The sequence below is a fragment of the Pinus tabuliformis genome, chromosome J (genome assembly GCF_031772625.1).
Source record: "Pinus tabuliformis cultivar Carrire ecotype Pingquan chromosome J, CPIR1, whole genome shotgun sequence".
Classification (NCBI taxonomy): domain Eukaryota; kingdom Viridiplantae; phylum Streptophyta; class Pinopsida; order Pinales; family Pinaceae; genus Pinus; species Pinus tabuliformis.
Genome location: NC_142295.1, coordinates 1130531604 through 1130551307, shown reverse-complemented (window position 1 = coordinate 1130551307; position 19704 = coordinate 1130531604).

The window sequence follows — 19704 nt, the reverse complement described above, 5'->3', positions numbered from 1 at the left end:
CAAGGTTATTGGACCCTTTCCATCAACCTTGAGATGTGACAAGCTATGAATGATTTATGTGGGGATTGTATGATTTGATCTTGGTACTAATCATTCAAAAACCATCCTAGGATTATGATTTGGGAATGAGCCATTTCAAGATAAAAAATCAAAACAGACTCAACAGGCTTTGCTTTCCATCTGGCCCTCCTACTAGTGCCACTTGTTGACGATGTTGGAAGTCCACCAACACAAGGGGTCTCCTTGGTATGAAGTCCCAACTAGACCTCACATCATTTGGAGTAGGAGCACCATCCAGATAATAGGCTCGACCACCATAACTCAAAGGTTTTCCTTGGTTGCCATAAAAAACATAAGAGAGTATGTACATAACCTTTTATACAAGCAAATAAGTTGGCATTGTGAGGAATACAATTGCAATGCATATAAGGTATTTTCATGGATGGGAAGAAAGAGTGAGCCTATAGTAGAAAAGTAATAGTATTGTCATAAAAGAGACACACAACAACACAAAAAGAATCATTGATTAACCTACAAAGTAGTTCACAAGGTAACAACGATCAAAATGTAAGTAACAATGCACATTCAAGAAGATGCATACCAAAGGTAAAAAAATAGTTCATTTTCTTTAGTATGTATGAACACAAACATTAAAATAATAGTCATACAACATCCATGATACATTCATGAAAGTGCATCATCTCAGAGAGCTTCATATATTAAGTAAAATTTCCAAGATGCACAATTAACGATGCAACACTAGCCCCAATATAAGAACATTAAGTCACCACTTGCTCGTCCAAAGAATGCTTTTCTTCCCTAATCCTAGATGGAGAATCCAAAGTGGAAAGTACATTGCTTGAGCCACGAGGGTTTATTTATAACAAATGAGGTGACTCTTCACCTCCCCATGTGACTCTTGACCTCCCTCATGGCTTTTGAGCTTCCATGTGAATTTTCGAATTTCTAAGTGACCTTTGAGCTTCTACATGACTCTAGAAATTTTTGGTGACTCTTCATGTTCCATGTGTGACCCTTAGGTTTCCACACATTTTAATTTTTCTAACTTTTTGAAATACAAAATTATATTCCAAAAATTGTGGCAAAATACATGAACAACACAAGACTTTTGTAGTGATACTTTTAGAAGCCATGATTTGGCGATTGTGACATAAGAATTCATTGTAATGTATCAATGCCAAGTTCTTCTCTTTACTATTAAGTCTTCACCTCTTCATGATTGATCTGAAAGGTGCTTCATCCTCACCTCTAAAGAGTTTGAATAAGTATTAGAACCTTCTAAGTGAACGAGTTGCCATGTCTCCATAGTGGTCCAAGGTTCCTTTACTCCTATATGAAAACATATTTGTATTATCTTGATGAGTATCTTCTTGAAACTCTCCTTGATGACCTCCTCAATATTATCTTGTCATGATAAAATGATGTCACCTACAAATGAAGTTTAGTCATGACAAAACAAACATCAGTCCCATAATCACCTATTCTATTTGTGTTTGCTCATGTAACATGTTGACTGTGGTGGGACATTGTGCAAGGGCTTGAGGGAAAGGGTCTAGGAATTGCGTAGTTGAGCACTATAGGGAAAAATGTATGACCATGTTTTCCACTAGAACTATGCAATGTGAAATAAGGTAAGGCTCTTCAAGTTTTTGTGTGGTGGGAAAGTCTAGGAGACGAGGATGGTAGGCTTGCACACTGATGATGCGCAATGTGTGGTGCTTAAGGAAGAGGAAGCAAGGATTGCATAGTTGAGCTCCGTAAGGACTGAAGGATGACCCTATTGTCCACTAGAACTCCATAATGTGTAATTGAGGCAACGTGGGACAACGAATTGTGTTGTAGGTAGGTTCAGTCAATAAGAGTGACAAGACTAGGTATTATAATTGCGTAATGCGCAGTGATTAAGAAGAATACATTGGTATTGTGAAGTTGAGCACTACAGTGACCTAGAGATGGAACTACTATCCACTATAACTACACAATGCATAATAGGAGGAACATTTGGTGAAGGGATTTCATATACAACTAGTGTAAGAAGTAGAAGGTTAGGTCACTATATCCTAGGGATGCTCACTATGCAATGAAGGGAAGATAGTTTGTCATTATGAGGAGATAAAGAAGTCTTCACTGTTAATTATAAGTGCTCAATGCACAATATAGGGTATAACTGATCATAGCTTTATGCAGTGAGACAGTATAAGCAGCAAGGGTTCAGTGAGTATGCTTTGAAGGTGCTCAATGCACCATAAGTAGAATCATCCTCAAGAAAGGCTCAATGCATAGGTCCAAGAGGTAAAGGCATCTCATTGAGGCTTAAGAATGTGTAGTGCTCATCACCTAGTGGGAGTTTAATGTATCTACAACTTGTGTGATGGGAGGACCAAGAAGTGTAGAAAATAATGTGTAGATTCAAAACTACTCATGAAATTTACTAAATCACAAGACTTGAAGCTACTATACTAATCTAGAAAAGTTAACTCACCATCTAGAACAAAATCATAGACATGAAAAAGGAAACATCAACCATGCACAGAGATTTATCTATAGGAAATCAATTGCTCAAAACCCCTTCCTATCTATATTTCATTAATCATACTTAGATATGAAATGCATATGCTTGCTCAAGCATGTGCACACCCTGCAAGTGTATAGTATATCCCTCTACCTGACTAACTAACTCTGGCCAACACTTAGCCAGTTTTCAAGCCCTCCAAGCTCCTATTTCCTTGCATTTTTCCTCTAGGAAATTATCCCCTATTATTTAGGAATTCCCCTCTATTGAACTGTGAAATTCCTTTAGGTCCTTCCTCTGACGCATACACCACCTATACACGTGGGAATATGCTACAATTAATGTTACACTACCTTGGAATCTCCATATCAACTAGGTAACTCAAATTCTTTGCATGCAACAATTATTTTGCGTTGATTGATCAGTTAATTGGTTGATCATTGAGTGTGGTAGAAGTTCCATGTCCACAACTTGACCTCCACTAGTTCTTCTTACAATTAGAACTAGTTTAACTGAAAATAACTCAAATTAACTGAAACAGATTACTTCAAATTAGCAATCAATCATACTGAACTGAGCTCAATCTTCCCCAACTCGAATTATCTAAGTTAATTGAGTAACAAGTTCCATGTCACCTCAGTTAATGTTAGGTCCCTATAATACTAGTGTATCCCTGTATTGTTATTGTTAGTGTAGCCCCCTTATTGTTATTTGTGTGCCCATGTAATACTCATATTGTTATTATTGTGCCCCATAAAAGCCCACCATTTTTATTATTGTGCCCTTTCATTATTATTGTTATGTAGGCTTTGATTATATTGTGACCCCTTAGATTCCTATATATAGAAATGAGGTCTTGTCATTTATATCATCCAATAATTTTTCCTTTATGTGATGTAAAGGAGGTTTCCCCCTTGAAGAGGCTAATTTTGAAGTTGTTGATCTATATTTACTTCCATTTTATGAGCTGGTTGCATAACATTTGGTATCAAAGCTTTGGATTTTATGGTTTCATTGCTTCAAACAGGTCATCTTGGTATTTTCACTATAATTATTTTTTTACAAAGATTGAGAAGTTGAAATTTATACCACATGGAACCGAAATCATGGTTAACTATGTGTAAAACTTTCAAATCTTGTTACGCTATATTTTAGGAGATATGATATGAGGAAGTTAGGGTTATTAGAGGCTCAGGAATTCAATCTCAAGCAGGTGACCTAGAGAAAATCAACATATCTTTATCTCTGAGCATCATATTTGAATTTCGTAAAATTTGACTAAAAGAGAACAAAATCTAGTTTCTTTGGTACAGTTTTCAGGGCTGAAGGTTGAAATAGGGACACGTGGAACTTTGCATAAGTTCACTCTATTGAAACAGTCTATAATCAACTCATCATGGGAGATCAAGAATAAATATTTCTATAATAATTCAATATCGGTCTCACTTGTGGGATTGGAAAGAAGACTCAAAGGGATACCATAGGAAGAAATTTAAGACCTTGGAGATCTGAAATTATAGAGATGCAATAGATTCAATATCAAGCTTGTAAAAAGAAAGAAAAATGTGTGTATTATTTTAATTCTTACAAAACTTTTGTTTGAAAAATCAGTTTGAAGTGATTCCAAGGGCATATTAAAGCATAAATATAAATATGTGGTTATAAAATTCCTCACAAACAAAATAAATATACACCCATTAAGCCCTCAGAAATCTCTATTATGATGCATGAAGAGGAAGAATTGCAACATGATATATCAAAATTACAGGACCAAGTGCAGCAAATTTCACTCTCACAAAGAGAAACCAAAGATGAACTAAAAGTGGACATGGATGGCTTAAAAAGGGACATGGAGGGTTTAAAATCAGACATGGAAGGTTTGAAGGATGTGTTAATAGCATACATGGAAGGTTTGAAGGATGGATTAATAGTAGACATGGATGCTAAGATGGAAGGTTTGAAGAAATGTTTGACAAAGTTGTTACAAGAAATTCTTCCTATTGGCGAAAAGTTATTTGATGAAATTCATGATGAGAAAAAAATGAATGTTAATCATGATTTCAGAGACTCTAACTTTGGATTGAAGACCCACCATATTCCAAAGATCTATATGAGGAAGTTTGATGGCAAGGATCTGGTAACATAGATACTACAGATAGAGCAATATTTTGATCTCCATAATGTGCAACACACACAAAAGCTACAAATTGCATCTTTATATTTAGAACTCAATCAATTTGTATGGTATTGATGGCTTTGTTCATGTAAACCACTTTTCACTTGGTCAAATTTTACGGAGGAAATGATAGCACATTATGGGATACAAAGAGCAACAACTTCTTTAGCCAATTGATAAATATCAATGAAAATGGCTCAATGGAGGAGCACATTGAGGACTTCCAAAAATTGAATATAAGGGTAAATGATATTCCAGAAGAGCATAGGATTGATGTCTTCATAGGTACTTTAAAGGATAACATCCAAAATGAGGTTCACCTTTGGGAACCTGATCAACATTGGAGAAGGCATCCAAGGTGGCAAGAAAAGTTTAAAGAAAAATTATGGAAACAAGGAAGTCTACCACTCACAACTATAAATATGGAAGTGTTGTTTCTCCTAGCCTTCCACAACCTACAAGGTTGACACCACAACAATTGGAAGAAAAAAGAGTAAAAGGGCTTTGTTACAGTTGCGATAGAAAATATGTTAAAAGTCATAAGTGTGCTTAGAATAAATTATGTTACATAGATTGTGAAGAGGGGGAAGAAAAGGAACAAGAAACATCAAAAGAAGAGGATATACACCAGGAACCAACCCCAGAGAAATAAGAAATTAATCCGACCATATATTTTAATGCATTTGTAGGAATTACCACTCCTCAAACTCTCAAGATAGAAGGAAATATCAAGAAGAGAAAGGTAATAGTGTTGATTGATTCAGGTAGTACCCATAATTTTATTCATCGTAATATAGCCAAGGAATTGAATTTCTACCTCTATCCAACACCAGAGTGTCAAGTGATGGTTGCAAATGGAGGAACTATAAAATTCTCTAGAAATAGCCATAATATCAAGCTAACCATGGGAGAATATGTATTGAATAGTCAAATGCTTTCCATTCTCATGGGTGGTGTTGATGGTGTACTAGGAGTCCAATGGCTACAATCTTTGGGTACGATTCAAGAAATTTTTTTGAATATTTTTTGGGAAGGAAAGGAAGTTGAATTAAGGGGTATCGTAGGGAAACCGGAAATATAATCATCTCTAATGGCATGAAAAATATTCTAAATAAATAACAATGAAGCATAATGATCCAAAATTGATCAATGGATGGTCAAGGATCTAGAAAAGGCCAAAAATTCAAAGTTGTTAGATTCCAGCGAAACTAGTGCCATCACATAGATCTCAGAAAAATGATTCTAATGCAACTTGAATGGGTGAAAACTGAGTCCGTATGTGAAAGTTATTCAAAGTCAAATTTTTTAGGGCAAACTCCAAAAAGTCAAAGTCAATGGGCAGTCAAAGTCAAATCTAACGTGGTAGTTGACTAGATGATGACTAGGCAATGATGTGGCAATGTTGACTATGCGATGAGGTGGCAAGTAGTGGTTGGGTGCACTGGGACCAATCCCAAGGTCACACGTGGCCCAATTAGAGGGTGACGCATGGCCTTGTTGGATTCGCTAAAAATTTGTTAAGGGATTTCGGTGGAGCTAACAGGATTCAATCCCATGACCTCTCAACTACAAATCCAACACCTTAACCAACTCGACCACTATGTGACTTGAAATATTAATCTCAGCACATATATTTAAAGGTATTATTTTTTGTATTAAATAAAAATGGCAGAGTCCACCATTAATGGCAGCCTCGCCATATCTCCTCCTCCATATCTTATCCACAATGCCCTTTTGTCTTAACTTATCCATCCACCGAATCAAACTCCAGCCACCCTATGGATATGTGGTATACAATGAATATTGATAAGAGTTGGGTTGGGTTTGGGGGACCCCGCCCATCATTAATGTTTCAAACTATAATTAAAATATACATACTCCGTATACAATCCATCCAACAATGGAGGAGGAGGATGGGTCAGGATTTGATCCCCCAACCTCTTAATTTTAATTATAAAATTTTATCAATGTGCCAAAGAGAGAAGAACTGAAATTTTATGCAGAAGAGGAGTACATGTGCAAGTACAAGTAGCGAGACTTGAAACTTTAAAGACACTTTCTCGGAGATCTAGGAAGCCTTTTTCAGAATCGAGAGTTGCTACAGGATCCTGAGACATATTTTTCCATCATGGTTTGATTTTACTACTGCACTTAGAAATAATTTCTATCCATTGGGGTATAAGTAAAAAGCTTTAATAGAATGGCAAGGACTAAACATTAAGAAAGGTCATTCAGTGCAGGAATATACAAATGAGTTCCGTAAGAAGGCATTGATGTTAGATATTCCTTTGCATACTCAAGCAACTCTAATGAAATACATAGGAGGATTACCTCAGTATGTTTTGTGTCTTCACCTTTTTCTTTCTTAAACTCTCAATACATTTCTTTGACCATGGCTCGCAAGGTCATGAAAGCATCCACAAAGCCTACACCAGATCCAAATGGATGATCACTGCTTCCTTCTTTAGCCATCTCTTCTCCTCAAGTTATCCTTCTTCTCGAGCCAACTTCTGGATCTCCTTCAACAAGTTATCCTTCACCAAGCTTTGATTTTCTCCTCATGATCATGCACACTCACAAATCACAATTATCAACAACTCACTCTAATACCAAATGAACCCAATCAATATCTTTAATTGAAATGTGATTTATTTACTGTTAGAAAGTGGTAATGCATGATTCTTAAAAACACCATTAAACACATAAGCATGAAAAACTAATAGAGAATTTGCAACAAATTGAACAGAAAACATGAAATGAAAATCGACAAAAGAGATTGTTAATGGAGTTTGAATATCCTCAAGCCTACATCTCTAGGACCTGGTCTTCAAAGGGGAGGCCTTTATATTAAAAAAATTCAAATCCATAAATACAGCAAAATAATATTACTTCAGATACAATCCTGCACCATCTAGATGCAATATTCTCTATCTTAGGATCCTGTAGCAACTCTCGGTTATGAAAAAGGCTTCCCAGATCTCCCAGAAAGTGTCTTCAAAGTTTCAAGTCTCGCTGCTTGTACCTGCACAAGTACTCTTCTTTTGCATAAAAGTTCAATTTTTCTCTCTTTGGCGCATAGGTAAAGTTTTATAATTAAAAGTAGGAGTTTAGGAGATCAAATCCTCACCCCTCCTCCTCCTTCATTTTTTGATGGATTGGGTACAATGTATATATATTTTAATTATAGTTTGAAACATTAATGATGGGTAGGATCCTCCGGACCTGCCCCAAACCTTATTAATATTCAATGTGTACCACATATCTATTGGGCAGTGAGAGTTTGATTTGGCGGATGGATAAGATAAGATGGATAGGTATGGAAGATAAGATATGGAGGCAGAGATATGGTGGGGCCACCATTAATGGCAGACTCTGCCATATTTTATTTAATACAAAAAATAACACCTTTAAATATATGCATCAGGATTAATATTTCAAGTCACATAGTGGTAGAGTTGGTTAAGGTGTTGGATTTGTAACAAAGAGGTCATGGGATTGAATCTCGTTAGATCCGCTGAGATCCCTTAACAAATTTTAAGCGAATCCGATGAGGCCACGTGTCGCCTTGGAATTGGTCCCAATGCACCCAACCATAGATTACCACCTCATCACACAGTCAGAATTGCCATGTCAGCACCTAGTCATCATCTAGTCAGCTGCCATGTCATCATTGACTTTGAATTCCCGTTGACTGTTGCCTACCATTGACTTTGACTTTTTGGAGTTTGCCCTAAAAACTTTGACTTTAAATAAATTTCACATATAGACTCAGTTTTCACCCGTTGAAGTTGCGTTGGAATATTTTTTCTAAGCTCTACGCAATGGCACTATTTTTGCTCGAATCCAAAAACTTCGAATTTTTGGCCTTTTCTAGATCCTTGACCATCCATTGATCACGTAATTTCACAATTATGATCACTTGAGGTTCAAACATTGAAATCATATATTTCTCCAGATCTCCAAAAAGTATTGATAATCATTCCAAGGTATTTAAGACTCCCAAAGGCCTCCCACCCATTCATGATCATGATCATATTATTCATTTGATTCTAGGAAGTGTTCCTCTAAACATCAAGCTTTACATATAACCTATGCCCAAAAGAGTGAAATTGAACGCATGGTTGCAGAAATGTTAGAGGTCGATATAATTCAACATAGTCAAAGTTCTTTCTCTGCTCCATAGTATTGGTGGATAAGAAGGATGGATCATGGCGCATGTTTCCGAATTATAGGGAGCTCAACACACTCACTATTAAAGATAAATTTCCCATTCTTGTCATTGAATGAATTGTTGGATGAATTACATGGGGAAATTTACTTCACCAATTTGGATCTTTGTTCAAGATATCATCAAATTAGAATGAATACTGAAGGCATTCCATAAACAACATATACAACTCATGAGGGTCATTATGAATTTTTGGCCATGCATTTTGGCCTTACCAATGCACCTTCCACATTTCAAGGTTTGATGAATTCCATTTTCAAATCCTTCCCTAGAAAAATTTTGTTAGTATTTTTTTATGATATACTAATCTACAAAAATTATTTGAGGGATCATGTTCAACATGTTGGCAAGGTGCTCAAACTATTGGAGGAGAAACAATTATATGCAAAAACCTCCAAATGTTTCTTTGGAGTACAAGAGGTGGAATATCTGGGTCATATTGTATCTCATGAGGGTGTTAAGGTAGATGCTAACAAAATTAAATCCATTAACGAATGGAAAATCCCCACAACCATAAAGCATCTTCGAGGATTTCTCTGGTTGATAGGGTATTATCACAACTTTTTTAAGAATTATGGGAGAATAGTAGGACCTCTAACAATATTACTAAAGAAAGATGCATTTTCTTGGACTCCAGAAGAAACTAATTCCTTTGAACATCTTAAAGAGGAAATGTTCCAAGCATCAGTCTTAGCTATTCCAAACTTCACAAAAACATTTATTGTGGAAAGTGATGCCCAAGGAGATGAAATTGGTGTTGTTTTAAGGCAAGAAGAAAGGCCCATTGCTTTTGAAAGCAGCCCAATCAAAGGAAAGTATTTACACAAACCTATTTATGATAAGGAAATGTTGGAAATACTACATGCACTAAATAAATGGTGACCTTACCCAATGGGAAGACACTTCAAGGTAAAAGCAGATCATGATATTCTTAAATATTAGGAACAAAGATTATCTTCATAATAGTAGCAAAACTGGGTCACAAAGATGTTGGGTTATGACTTTGAAATCATCTACAAAAATGGGAAGCAAATTGTTATGGTAAATGCAATCTGAAGAAAGGATGAGGATGTGGAAGGATTTGTTTGTGCCATTTATATTGTCCAACCAAATTGGATAACCAAAGCAAGGGATGAATGGAAGAATGATGAAGAAGTGCGGACACTCATTCAAAAGTTGCAGCAAAATCCCATTACAACCGATGCATTTAGATGGAAAAATGATTCATTATGGTACAAATATCACTTATATGTTTGTAAGAATTCCCAACTCAAGCAAAATATTATTTTGGAATTGCACACCTCTCCCTTAAGAGGGTACTCAGTATTTTTAAAAATTTACCATAGAGTCAAGAAGGATTTTTTTTGGGATGGCCTTAAATTTGATATTCAAAAGTTTGTAGCGGAATGTTTGGTTTGCCAATAAAATAAAGTTGAGACGATTAAGACCCTGGGTCTGTTACAACTTTTAGTCATTCCAAGTCAACTTTGGGAGGAGGTTTGAATGGATTTTATCACAGGTTTACCCTAGTGTGAAGGAAAGAGTGTCATCATGGTGGTAGTTCATAGAATTACCAAGTATGCACACTTTTGTGAATTATCTCATCCATTTAAATCAAGTACAATTGCTATTTCATTTATGGAAACAATTCAAAAGCTACATGGAAACCCAGAGATTATTGTAAGTGATAGAGATCCCATTTTCATTGGAAATTTTTGGATGGAATTATTTTCTTATCTAGGTACTCAATTAGATCATAGCTCATCTTATCATCCTCAGTCTAATGGGAAAACTGAAATAGTTAACAAATTTTTGGAAGGATATATTCATTGCTTTGTATGTGATAAAAAAACGCAATGGATCAAGTGGTTACCTCTGGATGAATGGTGGTATAACACTTCCTTCCATACTACAACAAAAATGACCCCATTTATGATACTTTATGGATACCATCCACCATCCATCACATCATCTTTAAGAGAAAATTATAAGGTTCAAGCAGTGTAAGATCACATCGAGCATCAACAATAAGTTCTCCATAACCTCACTTTGGCACAAAATTGAATGAAACAATAATCAGACCAGCATCACAGCCAAATAAGTTTTGATGTAGGCTACTAGGTATGTTTACAGATACAACCATACAAAACAAATGTCCCTCAAGCAAGCTAAGAAGGATAATAAACTATCACCAAAGTACTATGGTCCTTACAAGCTGTTGCAAAATATTGGTACTATGGCATAAAAATTCCCGCATTTTCCCGAGTGCACCCAATTTTCCATGTTTCATGCTTAAAGAAGGTTATAGGTGAAAAGCTCCCAGTTCAAACAATATTTCCAGAACTTGATGAGGAATGAAAAATCATAATGGAACCTAAAGTAGTCACGGAAACAAGAACCTGATAGCTATGAAATTGATCAATTTTAGAGTATCTCATCAAGTGGAAGAACTTACCCACTGAAGATTCCACATATCAAGGATGAGAATTTTATAGAGAAGCAACCAAAACTACTCAAGCATTGAGGAAAACACTTTTTCTGAAGGAAAGGGGCATGTTAGGTCCCTATAATACTAGTGTAGCCCCCTTATTGTTATTGTTGTGCCCATGTAGTACCCATATTGTTATTATTGTGCCCCATAGAAGCCCACTATTGTTGTTGTTGTTGTGCCCTTACATTATTATTGTTATGTAGGCTTTAATTGTATTGTGACCCCTTAGACTCCTATATATAGAAAGGTGGTCTTATCATTTGTATCATCCAAGAATTATTCATTTTTGTGATTTAAAGGAGGTTCCTCCCTCGAAGAGTCTAATTCTGAAGTTGTTTATCTATATTTTCTTCCATTTTATGAGATGGTTGCATAATAGTTAACTACCTCCATGATTTCTGTTGAAATAGAAATAGAAATTTTCTTTAGTTTGACCAAAGAAAAGTCAAATTGATATTTTATTGCTACATTTTCAACACTCCCTCTTAGCAAGAAATGGATTATCAACAACCCCTATACTACACCTGTGGAACTCGAACTTCCCTCTTGGCAAAGCCTTTGTCAAAATATCAACATCTTGTTCCTCTGTCGGAATGTACTACAAAAACATAATCCACCTATGTATGCAATCCCATAGATGGTGATATCGGATATCAATATGCTTGGATCAATTGTGAAAAACAATATTTTTATAGATTTTGATGCAACTTTGATTATCATAGTAAATCACAGTTGGATCCATCATCTAACCAAACAAGCCAACAAATATATTTCTCATCTGGATCACCTCACATGTTTCTTGACTTGCCACCACATATTCTGCTTCTACCGAGCTAAGTACCACATTTCTTTGCTTCCTGCTTTACCAAGAAATTGTTGAGGACCCAACACTAAAAATACCACTTGATGCACTCTTCTGGTATGATGGACTTCTTGCCCAATCTACATATATGAAGCCTAACATCTTCACTCCCTCTATCCATCTGTACCATAGTCCAAACTGGGTAGTTCCTCTGAGGTACTATAGAACATGCTTAGCTTCCCTCTAAAAAAGTTTGGTTGGCCCCAACTTGCCTTAGTTGGTTGACTATAAAGCACATGTCTGGTCATGTGTTCACAAGAGACGTGAGTGAATCCACCAACTATTGGTAAATAGTCACATCCACTTCCTCACCTGAAGTGGCATCCTCTTTCCTCCATTTGGTCATTAGATGAGCCTCCATGCATTTTCACCTATCCATGCAGAACCTCTGAGGTATCTCGTTGGCACACTTTCCCTAAGAGACAAACAATTCCCCATCACCTTGCCATACTTCCAATCCAAGGAAGTAGTGCATGAGACCCATGTCCTTCATCTCAAACTCTCTTGCAAGGTCCTTCTTGCAAGATCTTATCAACTTCTCATCAAGGTTCAAAATCAAATTATCAACATATAGGAAAATAATCAACAATTTACCTTCTACCAAAATATGATAGAGGTTTGCATCCACTTCACTTTTGTTGAAGCCCAAAACGATGAGATAGTTATTGATCTTGGTGTACCTATCACGAGGTTCTTTTCTAAGACAATACAATGCTCACTTGAGTCCGCACATGTGGGACTCTCGATCAAAAGTCTCTAACCCTTCTGGTTGTTTGATATACACCTCCTCTTCATTAACTCCATTGAGGAAAGTTGTTTTCACATCCATCTAGTGGATCTTCCACCCCATCTGTGCAACCAAAGAAAGGATTAATCCGATGGATGAGTACCTTGCTACAAGAGAAAAGGTATCCTCATAGTCAATCCCCTCAACTCGAGAGTTCCCATTGGCCACAAATTTGTCCTTATACTTTTCTATTCTTCCATCTGCTTCATGATTCACCTTGAAGAGCCATATTGAATCCACAACTGATCTGCATGTTGGTCTTGGGACCGCTTCCCAAACACTGTTCTTTATAATGGATTCGTACCCCTCCACCAATTCATCAACCCATACTAGTTTCTCTATTTCTTCCTTGAAAGAGGATGGCTCAATCCCTACAAGATCAGTCATTAGAGCCATGTAGCCAGTGTACCGATTTGGTGACCTTCTCTACCTGCATTAATTTGGATCACCCACATTCTCCGTTTCATCCTGCATAAGTCTCTCAGCTTCTCTAGTCATTTTCCTTCCTTCTCTAGATGATTCTTATTAAGTGGTTGTCTCCAATCTTTGCTCCTCAACTTGTGGCTACTCCACAACATCCTGAGGCTCCTACTTTGGAGCTAAAAGTTCCTCCTCTAGTGGGATCTTAAACTCCCTCTCAAGAGAGCACCCATGGCTTTTTCTTCATCAAATTTTATATCCCTTCACACAATCGTCATTTTGAGCAATGGAAAGTACACACGGTAGTTTTAGGGAATTTCTTTGTAACCTAAAAATACCCCCAATTCAATTGTCGTCTCTAGCTTCTTCCTTGATTCTTTGGAGACATGGCAGTAAACAGAGGCTCAAAAAATCCTAAAATGTGACACATTTGACTTCCTCCTCAAGAAATCATCCTTTGATGTAATAATGTCAAGAATCCGATGAGGACTCTTGTTCTACAAATAGGCAGTTGTGTTGCATGCTTCAACCCACAAGTGCAGAGGTAGGCTTTGGTCATGCAAAATCACCCTCGTTGCTCCCAAAATGTTGTGGTTCTTCCTCTCAGACACCCCATTCTTCTTTGGGTTGTGGGGTGTTTTCAACTCTCATCAAATGCCTTCTTTTTCACAAAAAAAAATTAAACTCATTCAACGTGTACTCACCTCCATTATCGCTCCTAAGAGCCTTCACCTTCTTCCCTGTTTCTTTCTTAGCCAATGCCTTGAAATCCACAAACTTGGAGAAAGTATCATCCTTCTTCTGCATGAAGAATATCCAACACTTCAACGAGAAGTCATCAATAAAAATGACAAAATATTTGTGCTTTGCATTGGAGTTTGTCGAGAAAAGTCCACAAACATCAAAGTGGAACCTTTCAAGGACTGCATGTGCTCTACTGTCCCAATCACAGAAAGTGGCTTTTGCGTACTTCCCTAAGGTACACCCTTTGAATGTATCCTGCTACTCTAGTTCTCCTTTGGGGAGGCATTTGGTTACTTGTTGCATGATATTCAAAGCACCATGATGCAAATTCCCAAGTCTTATATGCCAAATTTCATCGACATCGTGACTTTACACCTTCTCTGCCTTCATGCTCAATGTAGCAAAATCCTCCACATCCAGCTTGTAGAGTTTCTTTGCACGAACCCTGATCGGCTTCACCTATCTAATGACTATGTGTCTCAAGAATTCTTTTCCTTTGTTGAAGATCACATCATAACCACAGTCTTCCAAAACTGCAACAGAGACAAGATTCTTCTTTAGACCCAGAAAAAACATCACATCCTTGAGTTTGAGAGGGGATCCTGAGTCCCTCTGAAAGGTGACCGTACCAATCCTGTTCGCGTTATGCCTTCCATTATCTCCCATATTGATGTGAATATGGAGATATTTCTAAATCACTAAAAAAATATATATCACTGGTCATATGGAACGAGGAATTGTTGTCCAGGTACCACACTCTCCCCATCATTATGTTGGTCATGCATGCAATGAGCATAAAGTCCATGTTGAACTGTGAAGCCAAATCTTCACCTACAACTCCTCCTAAGGTCTTCTTACTTTTCTTCTTGTATTTACACTTCATGGCATAGTTCCTGAATTCATGATAGTGAAAACACTTGATTCTAGACAAGTCTTTCTTATTGCCCCCTTGGCTAGATTCTGCTTTGGATTAGTATTTTTTTCCCTTTCCCTTTCTTTTCCTTTCCATCCAAGGCATAGTTCTCTTCATCCTCTCCCTTAGATGAAGTCCCATCTCTGGTATTATGATTTATTTCCTCTTGTACCAAATCGGACCATAGGCATTCCCAATTTGGTAGTTTCTCCCTCCCATTCACTAAATCTTGGTAGTTGTGCCAACTCTTGTGAAGTCCTAGAAGGGCTAGGCTTACCAAATCATCCTCTGCTATAGTAACACCAACTTGACCAATTTCATCATGACATTGTGTGAACCTTCTCAGGTACTGTGGAATGGTCTCATTCTTCTACATCTTAATATTTCGAAGTTTTTTCCTTAAGCGCCAACTTCCTATGGTCACTACTATTCTAAAACAGATTTGTCAAGCCTACGACATTACATATGAAGTCTCCTTTTTGTTGATATTTGAGATAATATGGTCTCGTACTCCCTCTAATATGATTCTCCTTGCCTTGGCTACACACTTCTTCCTTTCTGCTATATCCTAAGCATCAGATGTTGCTGGTTTTGGGATATCATTATCAATGAATTCCTGTAGTCCATTATCTTCCAGCATTGCTTCCATGAGGTCCTTCCAAGCAACATAATTTGAGCTTCCCTCAAGGACATACTCGAGTCTTAGTCTATAGAAATCCATCCTTCTAGCTCTGATGAATTTATCTTTCAAATCTGATCCTCCTGCAATGAAAACTTCGAAATCTCTGCTCCACATTGAATCTAGCTCTGATACTATGTAGAAATTAATGTGTAGATTCAAAACTACTCATGAAATTTACTAAATCACAAGACATGAAGCTACTCTACTGATCTACAGAAGTTAATTCACCATCTAGAACACAAATCATTGACATGGAAAAGGAAACATCACACATGCACAAAGATTTATCTAGGGGAAAGAAATTGCTCAAAATCCCTTCCTATTTGTATTGCATTAATAAGAGAATAGAGATGAAATGCATATGCATATGCCCGCACAAGCTGAAGCACACTCTGCAAGTGTATATTCTATCCCTCTACCTGACTAACTGTCTTTGACCAACACTTAGCCAATTTTTAAGCCCTCCAAGCTCCTATTTCCTTGTGATGTTACTCCATGAAATTAGCCCATATTATTTAGAAATTTCCCACTATTAAATTGTGCAATTCCTATAGGTCCTTCCTTTGACTGCATGCACCACCTATACACATGGGAATATGCTACAACTGATATTACACTACCTTGGAATCTCCATCTTAACTTGGTAACTTGAATTATCTGCATGCAACAAATATTTTGGGTTGATTGATCAGCTAATTGGTTGATTATTGAGTGTGGTTGAAGTTCCACTTCCACAACTTTACCTCCACTAGTTCTTGTGATAGATAGAACTAGTTTAACTGACAATAACTCAAATTAACTGAAAAAATTGCTACAAATTAGCAATCAATCATACTGAACTGAACTCAAGCTTCCCCAACTCTAATTAACTGAGTTAACTGGGTGACAAGAGCCATGTCACCTTAGTAAACTACCTCCAATATTTCTGCTGAAATAGAAATTTGAATTTTCTCTAGTTTGACTAAGGCAAAGTCAAACTGAGACTTTCTTGTTGCATTTTCAACAAGAATAACTCCAAAATGGTTGTGTGGGATCTGGGGAATAAGAGAGAGAGAGAGACATCCAAACAAGTCTCGAATAGAATTCACACATATGGATACCATCAAATACAAAGTAAACAAATGTAAAGTATCCAATACCAACACATATACATCGAAACAAGAACAAAGTGACACTTGTTTCTAAGTGTGATGGTTGGAATGTAAGTTTGTGACACTTAAATACAAGTTTGTGACATAAGTGTTTATTGCAATCGAAATATGTTCTATGCTATGGGAGAGTATCCAACACATGTTCTTATGATAGATAACACCAACTAGTACAAGAGAGTGCACTGGAGTTGTGCACCAAAATGTTCTTAACAATATATGAAAAAACAAGTGAAAACAATGCATATAAATGTGAAAGCAAGTAAAAGTGACACATGCAAACACACAAAGAAAGCACAAGAGACACATGCAAAGGTGAAAGCAAGCAGAAACGACACATGTAAGAGAAAAAGAGAGAAAAAGCGACACTTGTGAAAGAAAAAGCAACAGTTGAGTAACTCACCCAGATGATGAGTCATTTGCAACCATGTGTGCGAGAATGATCCTTATATGCTAATAGTGCATAGAGCTCAGAAGCGAAAGATGAATATAAGTATGAGCTCTAGAATGGACTCTCTATAGAGGAAGAATAGACATGTAATTAGAGCTATGATTGGTGAGTGCGCTAAGTGCATATCCGAAAACTAGGAGCCAAGAGTGAATTGATGAACTTGAAAAAGTACACTCTCAGTATGGACCAAGAGTGTGCAATCACTACCTACAAAGGATGTCCCTACACTGTCACTATCCATATGCATTGTGCAGTCTCTATCTCTAGGAACTACACAATCACTAGCCTTAAGGATTGTGCAAGCACTATCTCTGGAGACTGGGCAGACATTGTCATTAGGAACTACACAATCACTATGATTAGGCACTGTGTAGTCACTGACATTAGGGATTTCATAATTCTTAACATGAAAGGATACAGATTAACTACTAGGCTTCCTTAGAAGAATTTTTCTATGTAGACGTCACAAGATAAGCATGTAAAAGCAAGTTTCTTCGACATGTAGAACTCTCAAAGGAAGAATTGAACAACATGATTGCACATGACCTTAATGGCTTGAAACAAAGGATGACATGGTCATAAGAAGGCTTCAAAATTTGGATGTAGGCAAAATTTTGGAGGGTGTTGTGGCAGTGACAACATTTTCCGACACATTGGAATAACTCCATCTTCTGTATTTAGGTCTATTAAGTACGATGTTTGGCCTTCTATAAGTATTATCTCATCCTATTGATCACCCTATCTTCCTTACTTAGCTCGGTTATAGATGTAGTATCTTGTATTTCTCTTTTTGGCTTAACACATTTCACAAGACTAGTCGAACTTCAGTGGTTTTGATTATGGAGTAAGAGTATGTAAATTCTATGAGTTTAAGATGTCAGATTTTTATTATCATCTTTGGTTTTGGTCTGTTACTAGCAGGCCTATTCAGTATCCTAGAAGATTCACTTCAAGGAAACACAAGCATTGATTTGCGGTCAATGAGCATGCTCAGTACCCTCGCGAAGTTGCTTGCTTCATCTCTCTACGTAGGAAGTCTTTCTCTTATTTCACCCTTTGTTTTTTATTACTTTATGCACAATGGCATTTCATAGGAATTTATTTTCCAAAGGTGAAAGAGGGATCCTGACTTATTTTACTAGAAAGAGAGGTTTTTCCTTATCTTATAGAGACTCTTATGCATATACCTTTGAAATTAATATCCTCGCTTAATTTTCTTCTCATTTCCCTTCTTTACTTGACTAACATGACATGTTGAAGCCAATCTATATAAATGGCTGATTCAAGAATAGATATGAGCATCATAAATATGATAAGGATTTCATTTAAGATGGAATGTTTTTTTTGTATGTGCATCATTGACCTTAAAATATATTTAGGACCAAAGAAAGAAGTATACCAAAGATAAGCCAAGCATTGCTAGTTGTCACAATTTCCCTTTCGACTTTTGCCACAATAACTTAGGACCAAACAAAGTGGTTTTCATACATGGTCTTATTAAAACAAAAAACAAGCATAGACATGAAAGAAGACATGAAGTGACATAAAATATAGAACAAAAGAAAGAAAAACAACATGTAAAACTAAAGGGCATGCAGAGAACAAAACTCAAATGAAAAGGGGAATGTAGAAAAAGTGTTGTAATGCAATGAAAAAATAACTAGGATGTAAATAAGAAAAATAATAGAACTAAACCTATATCCTAATCTATCTAAACTAAAAGATCAAGATTATGTGAAGTCAAATTTCCAATGTATACCTTCAAGTTGTTCCCCACCAGCAAGCAGAAAGATAAAAATGATTAGCAATAGTATAAAACAATGTACAAAAATAAATATGTCAACCTTAATACCTTGCACAAGAAATTGAAGGTATTTCCTATTGGTAGAAAGATGTGCCATAATAGCTAGATTTAACCAATCTGCAACTTTACCTTGTTGATTAGAACAATTATCATACAAACCTTCAAGGTTGCTTGTGAATACACATTCGTATGTATTTTCTATTATGAAACCAGCTCACAAAAAGATAGAAAAGATAGATCAACGCCTTAGAAATAAGCCTCTTCGAGGGGGAAACCTCCTTTACATTACACAAATGAACAATTCTTAGATGATACAAATGACAAGACCTCCTTTCTATATATATGAGTCTAAGGGGTCATAATATAATCAGAGCCGACATAACAATAATAATGTAAGAGCACAATAATAACAATAGTGGGCTTCTATGGGGTACAATAATAACAATATGGGGATTACATGGGCAC